At 38.5% G+C, this 15,458-nt stretch overlaps 1 pseudogene; it reads left to right on the top strand.

Annotated features, from left to right (window-relative positions):
- The first annotated feature begins 6,775 nt into the window (after positions 1 to 6,775).
- LOC112630135 overlaps positions 6,776 to 15,458 on the top strand; it is a 63,873-nt pseudogene continuing 55,190 nt past the window's right edge.

The raw sequence follows: 15,458 nt of genomic DNA, 5'->3' as shown, positions 1-15,458 counted from the left end.
TAAATGAACGAACGTTCTAAGGTTCTTATATTGATGTGGAGGATGGCAAATATTGATTAACTTTAGACTGTGCAAGTTATATTATACATCTTAGTTTTATAGGGTATTATCTAAAAAAAACGGAAATAGTATACAGCTTCCAAATAATGAAGGGGTGGGGAGACAGAGAGTGAGAGAGAGAGAAAGAGAACTAATATGGAGGGGGATACATTTAAAATATAAAAGAACAAAAAATGTAAGACATAGAAAGCACAAAATAATATAGTAGATTTAAATTCAAATGTATTAGTAATTTCAATAAATATAAAAGGAATAAATCCTTCAGTTAAAATTTTAAATTTTTCAAACTGCATTATAAAAAACATGTTTTCCATAGACAATATGCTTATATATGTAGAAAACCCTAATGTACAGACAAATCATTAGAATAATGGAGAATTTAGTAATGTTGTTGGATACTAAGTCAGCGTTCAAAAATCAATTACACCCATCCACACAAAAACCTGCATGTGAATGCTTATAGCAACTTTATTTATAATTGTCTAAATGTAGAAGCAACCAAGATGCTCTTCAGTAAGTGAATGGATAAATACACTGTGGTGCATCCAGACAATGGAATATTATTCAGTGCTGGAAAGAAATGAGCTAACAAGCCATGAAAAGACATGGAGAAACCTTAGGTGCATATTACTGAGTGAAAGAAGCCAATCTGAAATGGCTACATATTGTATAATTCCAATTATATGACATTCTCAAAAAGGCACACGTGGAGGCAGACAGTTAAAAAAAAAAAAAAAATCTGATTGCCAGGGGATATGGAGAGGGAGGAATAAATAGGGGAAGCCCAGGGGATTTTTAGGGCAGTGAAACTACTCTATATGATGCTATAATAATGAACACATATCAATATGCATTTGTCCAACCTATAGAATGTGCAACACCAAGAGTAAACTCTAATGTAAACTATGGATTTTGGGTGGTAATAATGTGTTGATGTAGGTTCATTGACTGTGACAAAGGGACCATTCTGGTTGGGGATGTTGACGGTGGCAGAGGCTGTGCTTGTGTAGGGACAGGGGTAGAAAGGAACTCACTGTATCGTCTGCTTAATTTTGCTGTGAGCCTAAAACTGCTCTAAAAAATAAAGTCCAACTAATAAATCAGTTATACAACCCAAATCTTTGAGCAGAAAATAACTATAGCTCTACATATCAGCAGCAAACAGATAGGAGATATAATTTTTTAAAAGAGATAACATTTACCATAGCCCAAAAAATATAAAGATATACCTATGAATAAATCTACAAAAGATGTCCATTCTTTTGTAAAGAAAAATATAAAAATATTATTGATAGATAATAAAGAAGGCCTACATTAGTAGAGAGATATACTACACTTGTGGAGAAAAAGAGTTAATCTTACAAAAGTGCTAGCTATCTTCAAATTTAATGAAATGATTCTAAAACATCAATGGGTGAGCAAAGAACCAATAATAACCAGCAAACTCTTGAAGAAGAACAAAGTAGAAGTTACCTCTACTCCTAATTCTTAGATGTCAAGAATTAATATAGAGCTATAATATTTAAGGCAGTGGATAAATAAATCAACAAAGAGAACAGAATAATGAAAACTTGATTTATATCAGAACTGGCCCTGCAGATCAATGGGGACTGGATAGAAAATTGGATATCCATATAGAAAAACTGAACTTGTACCCCTATTGCACACAATTCACAAAACTCAATTCCAGGTAGATTAAAAACTTAGATGTGAAGGGCAAAACTATAACTTTCAGAGGTTCATATAGGCTAATATATTTATTATCTTGGGGTAGGAAAGGATTTCTTACACAAGAAAGAAAAACTACAAACTATAAAAGACTACATTAAAATTTAAAACTCTAATTACAAAAAATCATTAAAAGGCAAACCACAAACCAAGCCAAGATACTTTCAACATATATATCAAGAATACTTAAGAAATTCCTACCACTTAAAGAAAAAGCATACATGATACAAAATAAAAATGGGCAAAAGACACAAGCAGGTAGTTCAAGGAAGAGAAAAACCAAGTAGTCAATAAACATAAGAGAAAAGATAATCTTAATTTCATTAGTAATCAGAGAAATGAACATTTAAACTTTGACGACAGAGATTTCTCACCCACAAGACAAGCAAAAATGTAAGTCTTTCAGCATCAAGTTTCTACAAAGATATGAACAACCAGAACACTGAAAGGTGGGTAAACTGGTACAGTTACTTTGGAAAACAACGTGGCATTATTGGTAAAGCTAAAGATGTTCACACTATATGGCTCAGCAGTTTCACTCCTAGGGCTATACCCTGGAGAAACTCATGCTCACATAACCCAGGGACGCATAGGAAAGAACGGCATAGGAGCCAGCTGTCAGAGCAACAAAGCAGAAATAACACGTCTCCCTCAACAATGGTATTAATTAAAATATTATTATATGTGATTTTCTTATAATGAAATACTTCATTGCAGAGAAGCAGTTCAATTACAGTTACATGCCACAACAAGGTTGAATTTTGGGGAACATAATATTAAGCAAGTCAAGAATAGAATTATAGTTGCTGGGGGTAGGAAGGACGAAGAAATAAGGAGTTGCTAATCAATAGGTATGAAGTTTCAGTTATGCAAGATAAATACGTTCTGAGCTCCACTGTATGCTATTGGACCAATAGTTAACCAAACTGTATTGCATACTTCAAAAATCTGTTAAGAGGGCACATCTCACATTAAGTGTTCTTACCACAATAGAATAAAAATAATAATAAAAGAGAGAATTTAATGTTAAAAAAGAAAAGCAAATCTAAAAAGAATGCCTATAGTATCATGTAATGATGTACATATACACAAATATACATATATACTACGTATATACCAAATAAACATAAATCTGAATATTATATTGTTTAGTAATGCTAACATATTTGGTAAAACTGAAGAAAAGCAAAGAAATGATCAAGGTTCCTCTCTGAGTAGCAAGAAAACAGGATATAATTGAGGGAGGTATGCAGAGGTCTTCAAAGGTGATAGTTACGTTATTTTTTAGTAAACTAGTTAGTGGACACAGTACTTATTGTAATGATATTTATATCTATATATTATTGTGCATCTAGTTTATGTTAAGTTACGGCAATTAAAAAAATAAGCATTCATTCAACAAATATATATTGAGTCACTACTATGGCTCCAGCACTGTTCTAGGGGCTTAGGATACACCGGTGAATGAAACCAATGAAGTCCTTCCCTGCTTACCTGCCAGCTGGAGGGCAGTGGCGTATCATCACAAACGATAAACAATAAACGTAACAGCAAGCAAGCCATATAACATGTTAAAATGTGGTAAGTGCTATAAAAAAAAAAAAAGGAAAATATTGAGCCAGGTAAATGAGAATGGTAGGGTGCGATGGGCAGTTTTACCAAGAAAGCATCTGGGAGGCGAGTAACCTAGGTAAAAAGTTAGAGCCAAGCAAAGGCTCTACGACCGAAAGACATCTTGTAGTATAAAGAACAGCTAGGAAGCTTGTGTGGTTGAGGTCAAGTGAGCAAAGAGTTCCCCTCTTTGCTCCGACTAGAACATGTGCTCAGGGCGGTACTGGATGGAGGGGGAGAAGAAGGGGGAGGAGGAGGAGAAGTGGGACTACAGATTATGTATGGATTTTGAGCAAAAGAATGATATATAAATTTCCCATTGCTGCTGCAACAAATTACCACAAACAGTGGTTCTAAGAAATTTGGATTTATTATCTTATAGTTCTAGAGGTCAGATGTTCAAAATCAGTCTCTCTGGAGGCTGCAGGGGAGAATCTGCTTTCTTGCCTTTTCCGCCTTCTCAAGTCAGTCCTCATGCCTTATCTCAGGGTTCCTTCCTCCATCTTTTTTTATTTTGTTTTTCTTTTTTCTTTTTTCTTTTTTCTTTTTCTTTGAGACAGAGTTTCACTCTTGTTGCCCAGGCTGGAGTGTAATGGTGCAATCTTGGCTCACTGCAACCTCCGCCTCCCGGGTTCAAGCAATTCTCCTGCCTCAGCCTCCTGAGTAGCTGGGATTACAGGTGCTTGCCACTATGCCTAGCTAATTTTTGATATTTTTAGTAGAGATGGGATTTCACCATGTTGGCCATGCTGGTCTCGAACTCCTGACCTCAGGTGATCCACCCACCTCGGCCTCCCAAAGTGCAGAGATTACAGGTGTGAACCACCACGCCCGGTCCCCTTCTTCCATCTTTAAAACCAGCTATGTTGTATCTTCAAGCCTCTCTCTGTTTTCGTCATGAATTTGTCCTCTCTCTCAGCATCTGTCTACTGCTTGCCTCTTATATGGGCCCTTGTGGGTCTACTTAGATACACTCCCCATCTGCAAAGCCCCTTTTGCCATATAAGCAACATATTCACAGGTTCCAAGGATTAGGATGTGGATATCTGGGAGACAGGGACATGTTTCAACCTACTGCAAGGAACGTAATTGAATTTTTTCTTTTCTTTTCTTTTTTTTCTTTTTTTTTTTTTTTTTTGAGATGGGGTCTTGCTGTGTTGCCCAGGTTGGTCTTGAACTCCTTGGCTCAAGCAATCTTCCCACCTTCACCTCCCAGGTAGCTGGGATTACAGGCATGAGTCACCACACCCAACTGAATATTTTTCTCAAAGGGATTTTGCAAGGGTGGAAGTAAGAAAAGCAATTAGGGAGCTATTTCAATCATCCAAGTGAGAGTTTATGGTGGCTCCCATCAAACCCATAGCAGTGGGGGTAGTTAGAGGTGGTAGGACACTGGATATATTTCTGATACAGTGTGAACATTATCTCATAATAGGTAGGGTGTGGGATTTGAAAGAAAGAGAAAAATTAAGAACAAATCCAAAGTTTTTCACTTGAGCAACCAGAAAGCTCAAAATCCCATCAATTTAGATGGGGATGAACAGGGACAGCACATTTTTAGGGGGAAGTTTAGGAGTTCTGTTTTGTACATTGAGGGAGATTGCAAAAAATGACCACAATTTTTTTTCTCATCCCTCTATGCAGGCCTCTTTGCAATGTGGTTTTACTGCTCATGCCATGAAGAGGTGACGGCTATTTCTCCATCTCTTGAATCTGGAAGACTCTTGTGACTTGCTTTGACCAAGAGAATGTGGCAGAGGTGACACTAGGTGACTTTCAAGCCTAAGCCTCAATAGCCTCTACTCCCACTACCTTGGAAAGCTTCCCTGATACTCCATCCTGATCTAGAGGATGCGAGACCAAATGGAGCGGAGATGGGTTGTTCCAGTGAGACCCTACGGATCAGCCAGGCAACAGCCAGCAGCAACCACTAGATCTGGGAATAAGCCATCCTAGACCATCCAGCCCCAGGTGAGTTTCCAGTGAAATCACACTGTTCATCTACCTTCGCAACTTCTTTTTTCCTCATTCAGTATTATGTTTTTAAGATGTATCTGTAAATAAAGAGATCCACTTCAGTAATTTTTAACTACCCAGTAGAATCCCATTATGTTGCATATTCATTCCCCTACAAAAGGGATGGCCATCCTTGCATATGTGCACATTTATAAGTTTCTTAAGATACATACCAAGAAATGGAAGTGCTGAGTCCGAGAGGATGCTCATTATTCAACTGTATTAGGTGTTGCCAAATTCTTCTCCAAAGTGGTTCTTTCAGTTCACCCACCCACCAGCAAAGGATGAAAGTTCCTTTTTCCATACATCCTCCCTAACACTTTGTGTAATTAGACTTTCATTTTCCCAATGTTACAGGAATAAAATCGTTCTCACTGTTATTCTTATTTTCTTATTCCAGATTGTTGTGAGGTTGAGAATAATTTTATAAATGTATTAGCCATTAGGGATTCCTCTTCATGTCATGCCTCTTCATGTCATTTGTCTATTTTTCTATTAGATTTTTTTGCTTTGCCTTTTCTATTTTTAGTCATTCTCTGTGGATCCTAGGAATATGGATTACAAATTTCTTCTCCTGATCAGTGGATTTTCTTTCTTTGCACTTTATTTATGATGTCCTTTGTTGAAGACATTTAAATTTTAATATAGCCTAATTTATTCTTTTTGCCATTATAGTCAAATCTTTTTTCTTTTTGCATGCACAAAATTTACTAAAGGCATTTTGTTTTTTGTTTATAGTCGAATCTTTTCTGTTTTGATCTACCTGAAGTTAAAGATTTTCTCTATTTTCTCCTACATGGTTTAGAGTTTGCTTTTCACATTTAAGTATTTAATCCATTTATAGTTTCCTTTTGTGTAGGATATAAGGATCTGGTTTTATAGATCCACTTACAACCAATGTTTCAACACTATTATTGACTAATTCATCCTTTTCCATTCATTTCGATGTCTCGTCTGTCATATTTCAAGTGTCCACTTATGAGTAAGTGGACAAATGACCTGTGCTTAGGTCATTTGTCCTAGAAACCGTGTGTCAATATCAATACTGTTCCAATAACCATAGCTTTACAGCAAGTCTTGATACTTGATAGAGCAAGTTCTCCTCCATTTCCTCCCTCTTGTTTATTTTTAGTCTTTTACTCTTCAATAGGATTTATAATCAGCTTGTCAAGTTTGAAACCTGTACTAGTTTCCTAGAATGGCTGCAACAAAGCGTCGCAAACTGGGTGGCTTAAAAACTACAGAAATTTGGCTAGACAAGGCAGTTGAGGAGGAGGGGGTGCTTGAGGCGGGGCTGGCCCAGTGTGCACTCCTCACCTTGGGGATGTTATGGCTCGTGGAACAGCTGCTTTTGGAAGACTATTGCCCAGAAGAAAAGATGTTTGATTTTCATAAGCCAAAGATGTACCAGCATATAGGGGGCTGCTGTATCTACAAAGCTAAGTCCTCCAGTTCTTGATTCACTGACAGTAAATGCTATGAAAAGGACTTCCAGAGCCATTTTGGATTATGAGACTTATTCAGGAGACATCTGCAATGCCTGTGTCCTGCTTGTAAAATGATGGAAGAAGGTGCCAGCAGGATTTAAAAAAAAAAAAAAAAAAACTAGAGTTATGTGGTAGTTACAAGGCCTGGACCCAGTATAAAGAGTGCATTGAAACCAAAGAAAGTGAAAACTCTATCTGGGAACAGGATAAAAAGCATCCAGATCAGTAAACTGCAGAAGAAATTTGAACGTCCTAATTCTGATGCTCACAATACCACCTCAAATGCGTCCCCAACTCAATCTCCTTGTAACAGTAACCAGTTAGATGACAGCTCAGATAGAGAGGTGGTTTCTGGTTCTGACAGAATGCCAGTTTTTTTCCTTTTTAGAGCTCACATACTGGAAAAGACAGAAGAGACGTTGTGAGGTCATCTATAAAGACTGTTTTGGGGAAGTCCTCATCTACACACATCTCTTCAAGCCTTGCTGCAGTCAAAAGAAAGAAGCTGGGCCAGGCACTGTGTCTCATGCCCATAATTCCAGCACTTTGAGTGGCCAAGGTAGGCAGATTGCCTAAGGTCAGGAGTTCGAGACCAGCCTGATCAACATGGTGAAACTCCGTCTCTTCTAAAAATACAAAAATTAGCCGGGCGTAGTGGTGCACCTGTAATCCCAGCTACTCAGGAGGCTGAGGCAGGAGAATCACTTGAACCCGGGAGGCGGAGGTTGCAGTGAGCTGAGATTATGCCACCTCACTCACTCCAGCCTGGGTGACAGAGTGAGACCCTGTCTCCAAAAAAAAGGAAAAAAGAAAAAAGCATCTGCTGAGAAGCCAGAAGCCAGAGGAACAGGGGCCAGGGCCTCTGCCCATCCCCACTCAGGACTGGAGACTGAGGTTTTCATGTAAAAGGGGAACAAAAAAAAAATCTAAATTTTGAAAAGACCACAAAGCAACAAACTGACCCTCCTATTTTTAACTTGGATACCTGCTATTCTGCCAAAAGACAACGTCTAGAATAGTTTTCAATGGGTTGATTTTCCCTCAGTCCCACCAACTTTGAAGCCAGTGTCTAGCTCACTAAAAAAAGAGTTGTATATAATATTTAAGACGCTGACTATTTCATAGGAAAGCTGAATGCTGCTGTAAAGTACTCTTTAACTCTTTTTTTTTAATCCCCTTCTAATGAATGAAACTAGGGGAGTTTCAGGGGACAAAGATGGAATTTGTTTATGATAAACTGTAGTTTTTAATCTTTCTGTATTGAGAACCAGTGGTTGGGGCATTTTTTAAGATGGCCGACTACACTTGTTTTCCCTTATGAAAATAAATTTGTCATAACTCAGTAACATGGACTTGCCCCTAGAGGTAGCTGTTTATAATTTTGAAATATTAAGGTCTTGCCTAGGTTCTGGTGATTCAACCTGTACTACTGATTATCAAGCAGGACAGACTGAGCTTTCTGTTCCAAATACCTCGGAGGAGAAAGTAATTTCTCAATATATAGACAGATAACTTGATGCTATATGTTGCATCCTGTGCTATCTCCCTTCATATTAACATTTGATAAAGATTTTAGTGTACGTGAAACTTCTAAAGCAGAATCAAAGCTTCTCTTGGGGAAATGGCAAGACAGGTGAGACCCTGCAGGAATAGGGCCAAAGCATTACCACATGGTAGAGAACACACCCCATTAAAAATGTTAAACTATCCAAAAAATACAATGTGCAAGTCTTCAGGATGGCACAAAACAAAGGTTAATGCTACCTGGGGCACATTTCTTAGAGGGCTTGCTGAGTTTGTAAATAATCGACTTTTGCTTGTGTTACATGACTTTGATGACTTCATTGAAAGTCTGCACAATTCAGTTTCAGCTCTGGATTACTTCAGTTGACCTTTGTGAAGGCTTTTATCTGTGTAGAGTGAGTGTTTGACTTGTTCCAGCCTATTAGGTTTTTATTTTCTTTCACTCTGTATTAAAAGCAAATTTTACTAAAAGAAAAGAGATTTGTGTTCATGTTAAGTGGGTTGGTTTTGGTTTGGCTCCTTTTATTCAGGCTTTCTGAACATTGAGATAACCTGAACTTAGAGCTCTTCAATCCTAAAAGCCTCAGGAAAAGCCTCTCACTCGAACCCAAACCAAAGCACTCTTACTGCCTCTTTTCTGAATGTTCAGGAAAAAGTATCACCAGTTCAGTCTTTTCATAATGAGGGAGAAGCACTTGCCTACCTTGTAGTAACAAGACTCCGTGCTTATTTTTTAAACTGCATTTTAAATATCGGATAGTATAACAATAAGGAGTGAGCCACCTTTTATGGGTACCCTGTAGTTTTATAGTTCTGAATCTAAACATTCTATATTTCCTTCTTTTGGGAAAAACTTACATGCTACAAGCCACCATATGCACAGACTATACAGTGAGCTGGGTCGTCTCTCCCCTAGTCTTTGAGGCAAATTACAAAAGTCCAGCCATTATCATCCTCCTGAGTTATTCTGAAATTTTTTTTGTATATGTTGGCTGCAGTATTAGGGGTAGAATATACTATACTATGGATCATCTCTACTCCTGTATTTATTTGTTTATTACTAGACCTCAGCCACGGTCTTCTTCTTCCTCTTCCACCTCTCTTCGCCTGTGGGATGTATTATATGTACTATATGCAGTCGTGCACTTTGTATTAATATATTATAAATCTACAGACCTATATTGTACTTTTTATACTGTTGGCTACTTATAATCAAAACTTTTACTACGGAATTGAATAAGTCTAGTCTTATTATAAACTTTTTTAAAAATACAGAAATTTGTTCTTTCACACTTCTGGAGGCCAGAAGTCCGAAAGGGTGTATCAGCAGGTTGGTTCCTTCTGGGGACTGGGAGCAGGGAATCTGTTCCATGCTTCTCCCTGAGCTTCTGGTGGTTTCTAGCAGTGGTTGGCGTTCTTTGGCTTGTAACTGTATCACTCCAATCTCTGTGTCCATCCTCACACAGCCAACATCACCCAGCCTTCTTCCTAGTGTGTGTCTCTGTGTCTTCATGTGGCCTTCCTATAAAGATTAGGGCGAGATCTAATATGATCTCATCTTAACTTAATTACATCTGTGAAGACTCTATGTCCAAATAAGGTCACATTCACAGATCCTGGGAGCTAGGACTTTACCTTCTCTGTTAGGCATATGCCATACAACCCTCAATAAAACCTTTGATTGCAATTACATTGCATTTGGGTGCCAATCAAAACCACAATGGGATACCACCTTACTCCTGCGAGAATGGCCATAATAAAAAAATAATAGATGTTGATGTGGATGTGGTGAAAAGGGAACACTTCTACACTGCTGGTGGGAATGTAAACTAGTACAATCACTATGGAAAACAGTGTGGAGATTCCTTAAAGAACTAAAAGTAGAACTGCCATTTGATCCAGTAATCCCACTCCTGGGTATCTACCCAGAGGACGAGAAGTCATTATATGAAAACATTTCATTGCACACCCATGTTTATAGCAGCACAATTCACAATCGCAAAAATGTGGAGCAAACCCAAATGCCCATCAATCAACGAGTGGATAAAGAAACTGTGATAATGAGATCACTTGGACTCGGGAAGGGGGACATCACACACCGGGGCCTATCATGGGGAGGGGGGAGGGATTGCATTGGGAGTTATACCTGATGTAAATGACAAGTTGATGGGTGCTGACGAGTTGATGGGTGCAGCACAGCAACATGGCACAAGTATACATATGTAACAAACCTGCACGTTATGCACATGTACCCTAGAACTTAAAGTATAATAACAATAATAAATAAATAAATAAAAGAAAAAAAAAGAAACTGTGATATATATATATAATATATATAAGAGATATATATATGATGAAATACTACTCAGCCATAAAAAGGAATGAATTAATGGTATTCACAGACACCTGGATGAGCTTGGAGACTATTATTCCAAGTGAAGTAACTCAGGAATGGAAAACCAAACATTGTATGTTCTCACTCATAAGTAGGAGCTAAGCTACGAGGATGCAACGGCGTAAGAATGATAAAATGGACTTTGGGGACTTGGGGGGAAAGGATGGGAAGCAGGTGAGGGATAAAAGACTACAAATTGGGTTCAGTGTATACTGCTCGGGTGATACGTGGACCAAAATCTCATAAATCACCACTAAAGAACTTATGTAGCCAAATACCACCTAGTCTCAAAAACCTATGGAAATAAAAAAACAAGATAAAATAAAAAGGAAATTACATTGCATTTGGGGATTTGTTTAGGGGAGGATTGTCATTTTTACTTAATTTACTTGCATTTAACTTATTTCCTTCCAGAATATTTTATCCTTTTCTTCATAAGATTTTTTAACATCTTTTGTTCAATTTATTCCCAGGTACCTTATTGTTTTTTGTTATGCTTCAAAATGGTATCTTTTTTCAAGTTGCATTTTTCTACTTCTGTGTTGCTGGTGTACAGAATGCTGTGTATTTGGGGGCAATTGACAAAACATTCAATAATTATTATTCTTTCTAACAGTGTGTGGGAGTCACTGGAATGTTTTGTGTATAGTCATACTGTCTGCGTTGACAATCTTATTTTTTCCTTTCCAGTCTATATTCCCTTTACTTATACTCTTTATCTCATTAAGTTGGTAGGACCTTCAGTAAAATGATCAATAAAAGTAGCAACTGGGGATATCCTTGACTTGTTTCCAATTATACAGAAATATTTTTAGTGTTTGGCCATTCATTATGAGGTTTACTCTGACATTTTGTTTAAAATATTTTATCAAATTACTTTTTATTCATAATTGGGAAAAAACTATTTTGATTTTGTGTTTGCTTTCATCATGTATGATATCAACTTTTATACCAAAGGTTTGATCAGAATCTATAAAAATAATTGTATGTTCTTTTGTCTTTTCCATATGCTACTATGGTCAATTTCACTGGAGAATCTTTTAATGTTAAACAATTCCAACACTCCTGTGATAAATCATATTTAGTTATGTTTTTCACTCCTTTTATCTTATTTATTATATCCTTGATTACAAAGTTATGATCACATTTTTAAATATGGTGTTCCATATCAAGGAAAATAGAAATAGTCACACATAAATATTTTTATATCTGTGTCTATTTCTCCTCAGTTAGGGAGCAGAAGTATTTCTGCTTTTATCCTTGGCACCAATGTGTCAAGGATTGAACAAAAAGGCAGAGGCAGAAGGAATCTGCTGTACTTTTATCTGCATAAATATCTGCTATCAGATCCCACGAGTGAAGCCCTGAGGTGTCCTGTCGAGGTGTTAGTGGATGACAGAAGTTGTCTCCACGTGTACATAGGGGCACAGAGATAGAGGGTGTCCTCTAAGAGCTGCACTATCAGCTCACCTGGTACCAGTCACAGTTGAGGCCATACAGGATCTCCAAACACCACTTTCTTCCTGGATATCGGTGTTTAGGGTTGTTAATGTCTGAAAGGCCAAGAGTCATTGGAAATTCTACCAAGAAATAACAGGAGTTCTCTGAAGATCAGAGAAGGGCTGTGGAGTCTAATTAGAAATCCTACCACAAGGGAGACTGGGAAGTCAGCAGTGACTGGGACCTTCAGGAGGGCGTTGGTCCTTCGTGCTCCTGCCCTCTTGCTCTAAAAGACACGTATATTTCTGAAGCTCCCGTGGGGAACAGGATCTCCTTGATGATGCATCCATACAACAAGAGTGGTTGCACTTCTTAGAGGTCACGCCAATATACATAACCACCAGTAATGCCTGAACATAACGCCAGAAAAAGGGTTGCCCCATGCAAGAGTTGTGGTGAGGGATTCCCCTGGCTGTCAGAAGACCAAACCTCTCCCTCTCTTTGGTTCTTGATCCACCCTAATTACACTGGATATCACACCTGTGATTATAAAGTAACTGTGGCTGCAATATTTTAAAATTACATATAAACTACCATAATTCACATATGTACAAGTTCTTGTGTACTTGTTAGAAGTTTCAGTTAGCCATAATCCTGCCTTAGATTAACTTCATGGAATATGACGCCACCCATGTAAACAGAATATTTGTTAAAGGGGAGGTAGTCAGTGTAGGGTAGGGAGGTGGCAGCTGAAAGAACACGATGGAAGACTTGGGCTCAAGGTATCAGCTCTGATTCCAACCCCAGACTAGTCACTTAACTTCTGGGACCTTCTCTGCCAATATGAAAACCATACTTGATGACTCTTTGAGCTTTTGTGTGCTAGAATTTCTTTTAATAAACCATTTTTATAATCACATCTCCTATATTACCCTGTGTTTCTTTCTTTTGTGAGTGTCTTGCTTTCATCAACAGCTTGAAACACATTGTGGGCAGAGATCCCATACACTCCTTCTTTTATATATTCCTTGTGGTCTAACCAGAGTTTATGATGTGACAGGAGCCAAATAAGGGCTTAGCAGAGTGAATGTGTGAATGAATGACTTTGAATCTCCCTGTGATGGTGAATTTCATGTATTAACTCAACTGGGCCATGGCATGTCCAGATAGGTGGTAAAACATTATTTCTGGGTGTGTCCCTGACAATGTTTATGGAAGAGATTAGCATTTGAATCAATAGACTGAGTTAAGAAGATCCACCCTTACCAATGTGTCAAGGATTGAACAAAAAGGCAGAGGCAGAAGGAATTTGCTGTGTCTTTTTGAGCTGGGACATCCATCTTCTCCTGCCCTCCAACATCAACATTGCTGGTTACGTGGACCTTCAGACTCAGACTGGAATTGACCCTATTGGCTCCCCTGACTCTAAGGCCTTTGAGCTTGAATTGGAACAATGCCACTGGTTTTCCTGGGCTGCCAGCTTATAGACGGATGGCATATCAAGAGACTTCTCAGCCTCCACAATTGCTTGAACCAGTCCTTCATATAAAGATAGATAGATAGATAGATAGATAGATAGATAGATAGATAGATAGATAATATATAGATAGATTTTTTTTTGAGACAGAGTCTCTCTCTGTCACCCAGGTTGGAGTGCAGTGGCATGATCTTGGCTCACTGCAACCTCCGCCTCCTGGATTCAAGCAATTCTCCTGCCTCAGCCTCCCAAGTAACTGAGACTACAGGTACACACCTCCATGTCCAGCTAAGTTTTGCATTTTTAGTAGAGACGGGGTTTTGCCATGTTCACCAGGCTGGTCTCCAACTCCTGACCTCAAGTGATCCACCTGCCTTGGCCTTCCAAAGTGCTGGGATTACAGGCATAAGCCACCACAACTGGCCAATATCTATGTGTCTATAAAGATCCTATTGGTTCTGTTTCTCTGGAGAACGCTGACTAATACACTGCCTAACCTCTAGCTCATAGTAGCCAGACAAAAGTAAAATTTTTCTCCATACTCTCTATAGTCTGGGTAATACTGTATATAAGCTGGACTTTAAGAAAACCACATGAACCAAAAATCTTACAAATGTTGACAGCTGTCAACTATTCTTTGTCTTATAAATGGGGTTCATATCAATCAGGGGCCCTGCAAGAAGCACTCTCAAAATGGGTAGTGTGAGAGTTTAGTAAAGGAGCTATTTACAAAGGTGTGGGCAACCTGGCAGAGAAGGTGCCAGGGAAAGTAATATCTCAACCTTGTGTTCCTCTGGCCCCCACACTTCAAACCCTCAAGATGTACCATTATGCCAGAAAGAGTTCTCTCAGTCATAACCCCCCTCCCTCCCAAGTCCCTACTGAAAGGTCAGAAAATATATTTTTAAAAGATCAGAACAATGACGGTGCTGGAAAATTTTTAAAATGAGATTGCATGGTCAGAGAAAGCGAAGCAGGAACGTCACAAAACAAAATACCAGAAGCAAATGCAACTCCTTCCTAGAGAGTATCAGAGAAGATCCAAGCTTGGGGCAAATAGGAAGAAAAATTGTGAGCCACTGGGAGTGATTATGGGGCACGTAATGAAAGAGAATTAACTATTTTCTTGATTTCAATTGATCCAGAAAGTTCTGAAATTTGGCTCACAGGAAGCCAAATTTGTAATTATTTTCAAATTACAAATTGTAATATATTTCCCTGTGTTTCCATCAGTGACATATATTTTTCTTGCAATAACTCTACGCCCCTTTGATTGGAAAATCTAGCTCTGGAGCTCTTCCTGGAATAACTGTGCCAGTTAAGCTCTTCCCACCCCCAGCCCCACTTCCATCCCTCTGGGCATCCTGTATGCCCAAGATGTAACTGCACTCTAAAAGCAGTAGGTGGGAGAGACTAACGGAGCATCAGAGTAGCATTGAAAGGGACTCTAGTCTATACCACCTGCTGCAGCAGACATGGAGGAAAAAAGAAAGGAGGATCTCCTTCAAGGAAGAAAACACACAAATGTCCAACACACCAGAGAACAGCCTTCCTCGTTGTGCCTGCATCTCATTCACACTGTGAAGTACATCATGGTTGATCACAACTATCACCCTCAGCAAGAAGCCAGAGAGAAAACAGATGTGTGTAACTAAAGAAGAAACCCATCCCAACTAGTTATACAAACCAAACAAACGATGACATGCTGTACACACCATTA

The sequence above is a fragment of the Theropithecus gelada genome, chromosome 8 (assembly GCF_003255815.1).
Source record: "Theropithecus gelada isolate Dixy chromosome 8, Tgel_1.0, whole genome shotgun sequence".
Taxonomy (NCBI): Eukaryota; Metazoa; Chordata; class Mammalia; order Primates; family Cercopithecidae; genus Theropithecus; species Theropithecus gelada.
Note: the sequence above shows the minus strand (reverse complement) of the source record. Positions and strands in the feature narration are given on the sequence as shown.